We start from the raw sequence: 13,093 nt of genomic DNA on the forward strand, positions 1-13,093 counted from the left end.
TGAGTATTAGAATATTTAGAGGAGACTTGCAAAAAACCGATTAGGCTCCCGTCAAAATAATTCTCTTTAGGATCACTCAATCAAAGTCAAACATAACATGAAGGATGATAATGCACTGCTTTCATATAATTTTGGCATAACAATTAAATTACAAATCACTCACCTCACTAAAAAAATAACTTCATTGAATATAACTTACATACAATACAATGAATACATTTTAAGTTGTAAATATCCACAATTTTTGATCAGTTTATGCAACCATGATAGTATTGCCACTATTGACATAAAGAACATTCCCATCACTCCCAAAACTTACTTGATTCACTTTTGGTTTATTTTAATTCACTGCTGCATTTATAAGCCACATTTTATTTCATTTTAAGATTTTATTTATTTATTTATTTGAGAGAGAGAGAGGGAGGGAGGGAGGGAGTGCATGAGTGCAGACAGTGGGAGGAGAAACAGAGGGAGAGGGAGAGAATATCAAGCAGACTCTGTGTTGAGCTCAGGAGCCTGACACAGGGGCTTGATCCCATGACCCTGAGATCATGACCTGAGCCAAAACCAAGAGTTGTACGCCTAACCAACTGAGTCATCTAGGTGCCCCTATAAACTACATCTTAAGAAAGCTTATTTTCATAATTTTTGGTTTCATTTTCAGAAGTCCCCAAACAAATATTGTTTCTACTTTTAATTTTGACATTAAAAATGGATAGACTTTATTTTTTAGAGAAGTTTTAGGTTGACAGAAAAATTGAGAAGAAAGTATAGAGTTCCCACATATTCTACTCCCCTCCATTACTATCATCTTCTTGTGCTGGTGGTACATCTGTTGCAACTGAAGAACCAGTATAAATACATTATTATTAGCTGAGGTCTATATATTTTTTAAATATTTATTATTTTTGAGAGAGAGAGAGAGCTCATGTGGGTGGAAGGAGTAAAGGGAATGAAGAGAGAATCTCAAGCAGACTCCTCACTGAGCACAGAGCCCTCTGGGGACCTTGATCTCATGACCCCGTGATCATGACCTCAACTGAAACCAAGAGTCTGACTCTTAACCAACACCCCAACTAAAGTCTATATTTAAACTTGGGGTCACTCCGTATTATACAAGGTTTCATTTGTTTGTTTTTTACAAATGCATAATGTTATGTTATCCCCCATTACAATATCACACAGAATTGTCCCACTGCCCTAAAACACCCAATGCTTCACCTATTTGTCCCTCTATTCACCTCCCTCATCCCCAGTCATTGAGCTGTATTTTTGCTCTATCTACAGTTTTGCCTTTTCCAGAATGGCATACAGTTGGAATCACAGTATATAGCTCTTCCAAATGGGCTTCTTAAACTCAGCAGTTTACATTTAAAGTTTCTTTATGTCTGCAAAGTGCATTTTAGTTGCTTCCAAGTTTTGGCAATGAAATATAAATCAAACCCATAATGAGGTATCACCTTACACCTGTTATAATGACTAAAATAAAAAGGACAAGAAATAACAAATGTTGGCAAGGATGTAGACAAAAGGGAATCCTTATGAACTGTTGGTAGGAATGTAAGTTAGAAAAAAAAAAAAAAGGAATGTAAGTTAGTATAGCCACCATGGAAAATGATATGGAGATTCTTCAAAAAATTGAAAATAGTATTACCATATGATCCAGTAATTCCACTATTGGGTATTTACCCAACGAAAATGAAAACATAAATTCAAAAAGATATATGCACTCCTATCTTTATTGTAGTATTATTTATAGTAGCCAAGATATGGAAGCAACCTATGTGTCCATCAATAAAGTGGCTAAAGGAGATGTGGTACAGACACACACAGACACACAGACACACACATCAGAATATTACATAGCCATAAAAAATGAGATTGTGCCACCTGTGACAATATGAATGGACCTAGAGGGTATTAGGCTAAGTGAAATAATTCAAACTGAGAAAGACAAACACCATGATTTCACTCATATGTGGAATCTAAAACAAACAGCAGAATCAGAACCTGTAAGTATGGAAAACAAACTAATGGTTGCCAGAGGGAAGGATGGTGGGGGAATGGGCAAAGGGGTGAAGAGGAGTGGGAGGTACAGGCTTCCAGTTGCTGAATGAATAAGCCATGGGAGTAAAAGGCACAGCATAGGGAATATAGTGAATGGTACTATAATGGCATTGTATGGTGACAGGTGGTAGCTCCATTTGCGGTGAGCACTGCATAATGTATAGAGTTGTTGAATCACTGAAATTAATGAAACACTGTCAACTATACTGGAACAACAACCATAAATAAATAAAAGGTGTTGACCAAAATTCCACAGCTCATTTGGCATACTTTATAAGTGAATTGTGGTGCCTTCTAGTTATGCTCTTCTTGTTAAAGTGATCACAAAGCATTTAATAATTAATTCCTGAATTTTATCATGAGCCAACATTATGCCTAGCTGGTAAAGAGTTTTTTTTCCCATCAGTTGGAAAAGTGAGGAATGATCTTCCAATGTCTTTCCTTATCTTATAATATCTTCCACAATCATGTCTGCAAGCTTTTTCACTACCCTGGGGTAGAACTCAGTTGGCCTGAAAGACTTGAAGTTATTTAGAATTGACTAAGTGTACTTTATCAACCTTGTCTCCTTTCTTAGATTTTTAACTCCACATAGTTTGTGCTTCACTTTTCTTATTCTAATTGAAGACTCTCCTTCTTGGATTGGAGAAGATGGTGAAACACTTCTGTCTGAGGGTTTGATACCTGAAAGGGGACACCCACACCTGTACTACTAGTGGCCTCCAGAAAGAAGAGGCAGGGCCCAGGGGAGGCACTCATGTTTGATTCAGCGGGTCTGATGTAGCTGCTCAGAGGCCAAAATGAGTTTCAGAATGAGGTCAATACCAGAGAGGAGTATGAAGAGCACTCAAGGATACAGAAGGCATACATTTTGGCTTTGAAGGAGCCAAAAGCATAAAGGGGATAACCAGTCCACAGGAACATGGGCATCCCAAATACAGTACTCCCAGGGATTAAGCCAAACAAAACAAAATAAAATGAAATGAAACAACCCAGGCCAGTCTTTGCATAAGTCCAAGAACTCAGATAGCCACACCGGGGAGAATCATCTGGGTACCTTCTGAGCTTGGCAGTATTGCTCTAATAATGCACGAGCAGCCTTTGCCTGGTTTTGGAAATGGAAGAAGCTACAAGGCCCACGTAGAAGTAAAGCTTAAAAGTTTCACATGTAAGAAGCAGTAGGGTCATAACAGGAAAACAATTCTACTTTCTGCCTGTCACCAATTAGCATCCTGCCATCTCCCCCCAGCAGTGATGGCATGAGCCTTTCTTGTTACGTTCTCACGTGGAACAACCAAAAATAGTTGTGCCAGACATCTTTCATGAGCTTAGCTCATCCTGGGGGTTATTCTTGCCCTTATTTGGCACCCAGTCTTGGTTGTGAGCCTTTCCTAGTTTCTGTACCTGCTTTAAAAAAGAAATCTGAGCTCAATGAGACAGCACTCTGAATGCTCATACTCATGTTTCTGGTGCCCCTTCTCATTTTATTTGCTTAATTTTTTAAAAATGTGTTATTTCTTTTTGACTATACAATGCATTCAACTGTTTTTTTTTAATTTTTTTATTAAAGTAATTTCTACACCCAACATGGGGCTTGAACTCACAATCCTGAGATCAGGAGTCACAGGCTCTTCTGACTGAGCCAGCCAGGCGCCCCTGGTAATCAGTATTTTTAGTTTCTCATTTATCATTTCAGAAATTTTTAAAGCATATTCAAGTCATATATGTGTCTATTCTTTTTTGTTGTTATTTTTATGTTTTTAAATACAATAGTAGTATACTTTGCTTTTTTGGAGATTTTATCTGAACAATATTTCTTGGAGATTTTATCATTGTAATTTATCATTGTAATTTGTTTATTCATTCATTCATTCATTTATTCATTTGTTAAAGGTTTGGGTTTTTTATTTAAATTGATGAGGCTTTACTATGAAATTTTAATGTAAAATGTCAATGTCAAAAGTTTTTTGGTGATTAAGGATATGAGAGGTGAAAATTTAAGGTAAAATACAGAGTGATCAAGTACTATCTGGAAAGCATCAGAAGATTCTTGTAACTTAGATTTCTTCAGATTATTCTGTTATACCAAATTATATACCATAAGCTAATGGTCAACCCTGACCACAGTAATAATGTTTGCCATAGTGGAGCCTTTATGACACATCTTTAAAATGTGGCTTAAATAAGTCATTCCCTGAGCATGGGATGGGCTGAACATTCATCAATGAAATACCTGTTTTATTAACCTGAAAATGCTTTTTCCCTCTTTGTATTAGATAGTTCTTTTTTTTTTAATTTTTATTTATTTATGATAGTCATACAGAGAGAGAGAGAGAGAGGCAGAGACACAGGGAGAGGGAGAAGCAGGCTCCATGCACCGGGAGCCTGACGTGGGATTCCATCCCGGGTCTCCAGGATTGCGCCCTGGGCCAAAGGCAGGCGCCAAACCGCTGCGCCACCCAGGGATCCCTATTAGATAGTTCTTGCTGTATAACAAGTCACCCCCAAATTTAGCATCTTAAGGGAAAATGCAGTTATCATTTTACAATTCCTAAGAGCCAGGAACTTGGGAATAGTTCTGGATGTTTCTGGTTCAGAGTCTCTCATGTATTTGCTGTCAAGATGTCAGTGGGGGCTGGTAGGAGGCCTCAATTACTTGCTTTGTTCTCCATAGGTTCAACATAAGGCCATCTGAGTGTCTGCACAACAGGGCAGCAGACCTCTCCCAGAGCAAATGATCCAAGACAAAGCAAAAGGGGATGTCATGTGTCTCTGATGACCGAGTCACCCACCATCAGTTCTACCATGTTTTATTCACTGGAAGAGTCATTAAGTCCAACCCAGATGTAAGGGTGAGAAAATTAAGCCCTATCTCTTGAAGGAAAGAATATCAAAAAATTCTGGGCTATACTGTAAAGCAACACCCCAAGTGTCCTTGTTTCTACTAGTCTTTTACTTTTTACTTGAGCTTTTACAAAATATTTTATTTATTTATTTTTGAGAGTGAGAGACTGAGAGAGCACGAGAGCACAAGCCAGGGGAGAAGCAGAAAGAGAGGAAGAAGCAGACCCCCCCACTGAGCAGGGAGCCTGACATGGAGCTCTATCCCAGGACCCTGAGATCATGACCTGAGCTGAAGGCATACACTTAACCAACCAAGCCAGCAGGCACACCTTTACTTCAATAGAATAATGAATTTCTTTTTTTTTTTTTCCTACAGTTACTTTTTCTTGGGGAAATATCTTCAGTTAATTAGGTCAAATGGAATACATCCATGACAAATCTCCTGGCGATACCACCTGGTTATCATTACTAGTGTTCTAGACTGTACTCTGAAAGACAGGAGACAGGACTGAATTTAGAGAAGGGGCTTTGGTTTCTAAAGGTAGGACACTTCTTTTTTACTGACTGACCAGCAGTTGACGTTTCTTCTATTGTTGTAAAATCAATAATCTGATAGCAATATTAACTACACAGACTAGTGTGTATTATGGGTAGAGATGAGCCACTGACAGATAAAGGCATCAGGACCTTTTTTCTTACTGCCAATCAATAGTGACCCAAAATCCCTAGAGCCAAGCTAAATAACACACACTGAGTGTCCTCATAAACGCAGGTGTCACCAGGATAATTTCTAGAAGCAGAATTGATTGGTTAATGGGCATCTAAAATTTCAATGGATAAAAAAGATGTAAGATACACACACACACACACACACACACATATACATACACAATGGAATATTACACAGCCATCAAAAGAATGACATTTTGCTATTTGCAACAAGGTGGATGGAACTAGAGGGTATTATGCTAAGTGAAATAAGTCAATCAGAGAAAGACAAATATATGATTTCACTCATGTGGAATTTAAGAAAACAAAACGGATGAACATAGGAGAAAGGAAAGAAAAATAAGATGAAAACAGAGAGGTAGACAAACCATAAAAGACTTTTAACTCTAGGAAACAAACTGAAGGTTGCTGGAGGGGAGGTGAATAGGGGGATGGGTGACCGGATGATGGGCATTAAGGAGGGCACTTGATGGAATGAGTACTTAGTATTGTATGCAACTGATGAGTCACTAAATTCTGTCTCTGAAACTAACAAACAATACACTACATGTTAATTAAATTGAATTTAAATTTTAAAAAATAATAAAATTTCAATAGATATTGTCAAATTGTCCTCCAAAATTATTGTACCAGTTTACCCTGTCACCATAGCATATGAGACTGCCAAATTCTTTCACTCTGGGGTATCAAACTGTTTGATCTTTGCTGTGTAAGAGTCATTGCTGTTCTCCCCATCCTGGCAAATAGAAGCAAGGCTAATATTTGTGAAAAGTTTTGAAATAAGAGTCAAGTTTATTCAGCATCTGTGATGGGTGGTTACTGAATTTGTCAGAGTAGAGGATGGAAAACTGAGGGCAGAAAGATGGGTGGAGGGGTGCCTGGGTGGCTCAGTTGGTTAAGCCTCTGACTCTTGGTTTTGGCTTAGGCCATGATCTCATGGGAGCCTTGTGTTGGGCTCCGTGCTCAGTGGGATATCTGCTTGAAGATTCTCTCCCCCTGTCCCCCCACTTGCATGTGTGCAGTCTTTCTCTCTCTCCCCCCATCTCTAGAATAAATAAATATATCTTAAAAAAAAAAAAGAAAGATGAGTTGAAAAGGAAAAGGAAGGGGTTTTAGCTGACTGACGTGGGCTGGAAGCACCTGCTCTTTATCTATAGTTGAATAGTGAATAGCATTCCACTGTAAGGGTGTACCTCTTTATCTAGTTCCCCACTGATGAAAGATTATTTCTAATCTTTAGCTAATTACAAACAATGTTGCAATGATATCTTGTTCATACTTCATGATCCATACTTACTTGTAATGCAAATTCCTAGATGTGCTGTACTAGGTCAAAGTGGGTTTGAATTTGTGATTTTGATAAAACTACCATACAAAATCACTTATGTAAGGTTTACTAATTTACATCCTATCAGCAATGTACTGTTTCCTCAAAGTCTTGCCAACATGGCATATTATCAAATCTTTTTAGTCATTTATTTTTCTTTGTCAATCTGACAAGCAAAAAAAAATTAGTTTTAATTTACATTTCTCCAAATTGAACACCAATAAAAAATAAATTTATTATTGAAAAAAATTTACATTTCTCTCATAATGAGTGAGATTAAGCATTTTCTCCATACATTTATAGGCCATTTGCATTTCCTTTCCTATGAACTATCCATCATATATTTTGCACATTTCTTCCAGTGAATTGTTGGTTATATTGATTTATAAGGCATTTATTTATTTATAAAATATTTTATTTATTTATTCATGACAGAGAGAGAGAGAGAGAGGCAGAGAGGCAGAGACACAGGCAGAGGGAGAAGCAGGCTCCATGCAGGGAGCCCGACATGGGACTCGATCCTGGGTCCCCAGGATCAGACCCTGGGCTGAAGGCAGCGCTAACTGCTGAGCCACCCGGGCTGCCCAAGGGCTCTTATTTCTTAGAGAGTTTCTTTGTGTCTTACATGAATGGCAAATAGCTTCCCCAGTTTGTTTTTTTCACTTTGTCTATGGTGATTTTTATTTTTTTGCCAAGGACTAGACTCTAGACTTTTTAAAAAATGTAGATTAATTTATAACTTACTAATCTTTCCTTTGATGATTCTTAGGCTCTGTATCACAGTGAAAAATGTTGGATAAAGAGATTATCCAACATTTTTATCTAGTACTCACAAAATTTCAGATTTTACACCTAAATTCCATTTGGAATTTATCTAAACTTACAGCAGGAGGTTAAGTCATTTTATCCTTAGATGGCTCCCTCCTTGTCCCAATATCACTTACTAAAGAGTTCATCGTTCCTTCTCCTAGAAGAGAGACCGCATTTACCATATACTCAAATTCTCGTGTTTGGATCTACTTTGGATATTCTACTACCTTCAATCGGTCTTCGTCTGAACATGTGTCAGGACCACACATGTCAATTCAATTCCTGAGACTTCATCACGTATTTAACCTTCAGAACAGCTAGTAACAGCTAGTTCTCCTTCCTGCTTTTCTTTTTCAGAGTTTCCTTGCCCACTTCCTAAAACAAACCTAATTTTAACTGGGATAAAATTACACCCATAAATGAATATCGGGAGGATTGATATTCTTATGTCATTGAGTCTCGGGCAAGTTTTAAATTTTTCCTCATCAAGGTCCTATAAATTTCTATCGTGTTTATAGTACTAACCAGGGCTTTGGAATTGTTTTGGTTGAGCTTGTAGATGGGCTCTTTTCTTCCATACAGTTTCTGTCTGGTTGCTATTCCTGTGATTAGGCTTTAGGGGCAAGGGGCCCAACTTAAATGGCCTGCTCATCGAACACATGCTTGTCTCTGCTTTCCCCGGTGTCTCCACAAACGTCACCCACTAGGCTGTCTTTCCTTATTAGTCAAATAGCACCACTTCTAGGCATTTCCTTTCCCTTGTGAGTGATGAAATTATCCTAAAGTGTGTCAGGGATTCATGAGGGGACCACAGTTTAACTTAACACGGCATCCAAAGACAGTCAAGACATTGAAAAAGCCCATTGATCTTGCCTGTTCCCAGTGGATTGCTGGCACTGTAATCTGTACCAAGCAGGCTTCATTCGTAGCCTCCCTCTGTTGGGGGTGGGGGCAGCTCCAGCTCCACCTGTCCTCCTCTTTGCCTTTACTCTACTTTCATCTACCACTAGGCTTACCTTATGCCACACAGTGCATTTCTTTTTACTGTATGATCCCAACAATTGCTTCTTCTACTTGGAATCATTATTTAAATATTATCTTTAAAATCCTGTTTCTGAGAATGCTAGTGCACATATGATATTCAGTACAAAAAAGAGTGCTATGACTATGTTGGAGGTGCTCCATGCTTATGCCACTTGTAAGATCCTAGGACATTAACACTTCAAAGACTGAGAAGTTCTGGGCACCTGGGTGGCTTAGTGTTAAGCATCTGCCTTTGGCTCAGGTCATGATCCCAGGGTCCTGGCATCAGGCCCCACATGGGGCTCCCTGCTTATGGGGAGACTGCTTCTCCCTCTCCTCCCCACTTGTGCTGTCTCTATCTTTCTCTCTCTTTCAAATAAATGAATACAATACTTAAAAAAAATAAAGACTGAGAATTTCTGCAGTAAAAAAACCCAAACAACCCTACACATTTCACAGACTGATTTGGCCACAGAAGCCTAATTAATTAACTCCCTGTGCCACTCACATTCTGTGGAACACACTTTAGGGTGCCTTAAGACAGTAAGCTCCTGGGTCTGCCTGAGTCACTCTGCTGGGGACACCTGTGATTTCAGTTATCTACCTGGGCTCAAGTGTCAAGTTCACTTATGAACTGTGAACTGGGAGAGAACACTTAAATTCAAATTTGCTTATTTACCCTCAGGATGGCTACAGAATTTGCAGGACCTACTCTTGTTTTCAGTGGAATATAAATATGAGGGTGTTGGCCAGAGCAGGATAGTCAATCTCCCCTTCCTACAAGCCTGTTGCCCTAAATCCATGCCAGATGGGTGACGCGAGGGACTGCAACCTCCATGCCAAGATGTATTTGGTGCTGGATGGGCGTGGGCAAGAGACCCCTATTGAGATGCTCACCAAATGTGCCACCAGGAGTGAAAACCAAAAGGAATCATCTTAGACTCACAAGGTAAGAGGGAGGCACCTCTCCTGGCTGAGGGGTCCCCAGTGATGTGAGGCATGCATGCGGGCTGTCCTCTCTGTTAGAGAAGGAAACAGAAGTGAGAGATTCTTCTTTCTAGTTAAGAAACTTCTACATGAGATAGAGGGAAAAACTAGGAAAGAAGCTACAAATATACAAGGAGGAAGAGGGAAATGGAATAGAATAATTTGAGTCTTCATGTCTGGAAATGAGGATGAGGCTCTCTGTGCTTGGAGAAGCGAACCTTTTTAGGAGGAGCAGCTACCAGAGCTGGCACATCTAGGAGACTCTGGGCCTAGTGGGTGGAGTGGGATATGATATTCCAGGAGGATGCGCAGGGAATCGTGCCAGTCAGCAGTTCCCTGCAAGTGCTCAGGAATTTTGACTGACTTACCCATGACTACGTGCTTCCTCGAGGCTTGTTCCCAAAGACTCACCCACATAATGAGCAACTCTCCCGTCCTCTTGATACAAGAACAAGCAAGAGATTCTGTCAGAAGAAGCCTGGAATACACCCCACATGCATCTGAAAGTCTTTACTAGGGCCGCACAGCTGGCCTCCACTCTGAGTGAGGTCCTTAACTCGGGAAGGGGGTGGGGGAAAAACATCTTGTTCACCTCAGTGGCAGCAAAGGACAGTCTGGTTTCTGGACTGTGATGTGCTGCTGGCAGGAACAGACTTGTATGTTGGGCCTTTGTATCTGATTAAGATACAAAGATTAAGAACAGAAATGTGCCTGGGAGAAAGATTAGTGCCTTCTTCATACAGCCAGAACACTCCTTTTTTTTAAAAAAAAAAAAAAAAAAAAAAAAGGGATCCCTGGGTGGCGCAGCGGTTTGGCGCCTGCCTTTGGCCCAGGGCGCGATCCTGGAGACCCGGGATCGAATCCCGCATCAGGCTCCTGGTGCATGGAGCCTGCTTTTCCCTCTGCCTGTGTCTCTGCCTCTCTCTCTCTCACTGTGTGCCTATCATAAATAAATTAAAAAAAAAAGATTTTATTTATTTATTTATTTGAGATAGATACATAGATAGAGAGTGAGCGAACACAAACAGGGGAAGGGGCAGAGGGAGGTGAAGAAACAGACTTCCAGATTCCTGGCTGAGCTGGAAGCCTGATGTGGGACTCGATCCCAGGACCCTGAGATCATAACCTAAGCCAAAGGCAGACGCTTAAATGACTGAACCACCCAGGCGCCCCTGGAACAGTTCTTCCATATTGTATTTCCTTGTGTGATTTATTATTCTCTGCTAAATACCTCCAAACAAAAACCAACTAGGCCATCAACCAAGGAAACCCATCAACTGACCAAATCAACTGACCAACCAACCAATCTACCAATCGAGCAACTAACTAAGCAACCTGTCAAACAAAGATTAAATCCACTGCCTCCTCCCTCATTTCCCACTCTTTTCTGTTTTAGGCACTCAGCACCCAGTGTCCCCATGCACTTAGCCTTGAACTTTTCAGGAAGCCATTGCTGGGGCCTGTGCTACACTTCATTTGGTTTCAAACCTTGATTTCCAGCTCTGTGAGCTGCTACCATCTTGGACTTGGCTGTGGATTTTGCTCCTTTGAGGCACCCCATCCTGCCGTGCCTGTCACCTCTCTTGCACCCTGTCCGGGTCCAAGGACGGCCTTACCAGCCCTACTTATACCACCTGACTTGAACGCACAGGGCAGCCAACACAGACTCCCAGGTCTCAGAGTGTTCAATCCCACAGAGCTGCAATAACTCTCTGCTCTGCTGTCCTTGCTGCTTCTCGGATCAGTTTTCTATTCATGTCTTAACTCATCATATGGCTCTTTTTGTCTTCTGTGTGGTTTTTGCTAATGCAAGGTCTTCTGGCAGTTCAGTGCATAAAGGGATGTGCCTTGGGTTATAAATGACTGTGTGAACAGTGGCCTGGAATGCTTTAGTCCTTGAACACCATTTGCATGAAAATAATTAACATATTTAGCAGGGGGAAAAAATCAGTATGGAAACAGGGATCAAGGAGACACCCGGAAAGTACACACATCACATCTCTGTTCTTACACTTTGGCAGTTCTAGAGCAGTTTTCCACCCTCTGAGTCATCTATTATCACTTCTATTAGCCTTCTCATCCAAGCTGACATTATTTTCTACTTTACAATAAAGGCTGCACTTCTTGGGGAATGGAGTGGCTGAGGCAGCTGCCGAAGCCTGGGGTGGAGAGCAAGCAGATACCTGGCCCAGAGACCCCACTGAGTTTGCGTGTGCTGGAGGGCTAGCCAGGCCCACATCCACCAGGTTCTGGAGCAAACCCGCATTCTGACCTCTCTCCCACTTCAGGACAAGATGAGTTCCTCGGGACCAGCTGCTTCCCTTGTAGAATCCACCTCTGCCTCCTACACCCCAAAACTCGTGGAGCCCAGAATCACCTCTTTCTGATGAGCCAGGCCCACCACTCTCCCTCACATACTATGGTGCTTTAGATGTTGTGATGGACCATTATTTTCCACGTTGGTGGTAACAATACCTCTTCATCTTTGTGTTCATTCTCCAGGGATCTTGCCACCCTCCAGTTGAGGGGTGGGGTCTATGTCTTCCTTGCAACTGGGCAAGCTTGTGGCTGCCTTGACAGAAAGAGGATGGTGGAGATGTCACTGGTGACTTCTGAGGCTAGGTGCTAATAAGAACGAGGCCCCTTGTCACTGTTGGGACCCTGAGCCACCATGGAAGCACTCTGACTTCTCTAAGCCACCATGCTGTGAGGAAGTCCAGGCCACCACAGAGGCCACGTCAAGGTGCTCAAGCTGACAGCCCCAGCTAAGGTAGCAGGTGACAGCCAGCAACAACTGCCAGACATTGAGGAAAGATGGCCCAGATCATTGTAGACCTCAGCTGTCAAGTCACTCCCCTCCTCCAGCCCAGCAAATCTTCCCAGTGGAGGCTCCCAACTTTGTTGAGTGGAGGAGAGCCATCTCTGATACTCTGTTGCAATTCCTGACCCACAGAGTCCTGTAGTTTAACAAGAAGGGTGTTTATAGCATTAAGTTTTAGGGTATCTTGTTAAATAGCAACAGTAATTGGAACAGATGTAAAATCTCAGATTTCCTAGCAGGTTAAAATGTGTGCAACATTTTTAAGATTCTAAAGGCACACATCCTCTAAATTCCTCCACTCGTTGTGAGGATGTAGTTTTAAGAGAATTTGGAATTCCAGCCAATAAGAATGCCAAGATGAATCTCCACAAGGGAGAGTTCGTATCCTGGCTTTAATCACACCATACAGAGGAGCACCCTCTGAGCTGGAGCCTACTCAATTCAGACCAGACTAATTCCAAAACATGTCTGATAATCAAGCACTT

General features: G+C 41.1%; 1 protein-coding gene across 5 annotated transcripts in view; it reads right to left on the bottom strand.

Annotated features, from left to right (window-relative positions):
* The window catches only part of SLC35F3 (solute carrier family 35 member F3), a 442,027-nt gene that overhangs the window by 132,802 nt on the left and 296,132 nt on the right, over positions 1-13,093 (bottom strand). The window lies entirely within an intron of this gene.

This window comes from Vulpes vulpes, chromosome 4 (assembly GCF_048418805.1).
Source record: "Vulpes vulpes isolate BD-2025 chromosome 4, VulVul3, whole genome shotgun sequence".
Classification (NCBI taxonomy): Eukaryota; Metazoa; Chordata; class Mammalia; order Carnivora; family Canidae; genus Vulpes; species Vulpes vulpes.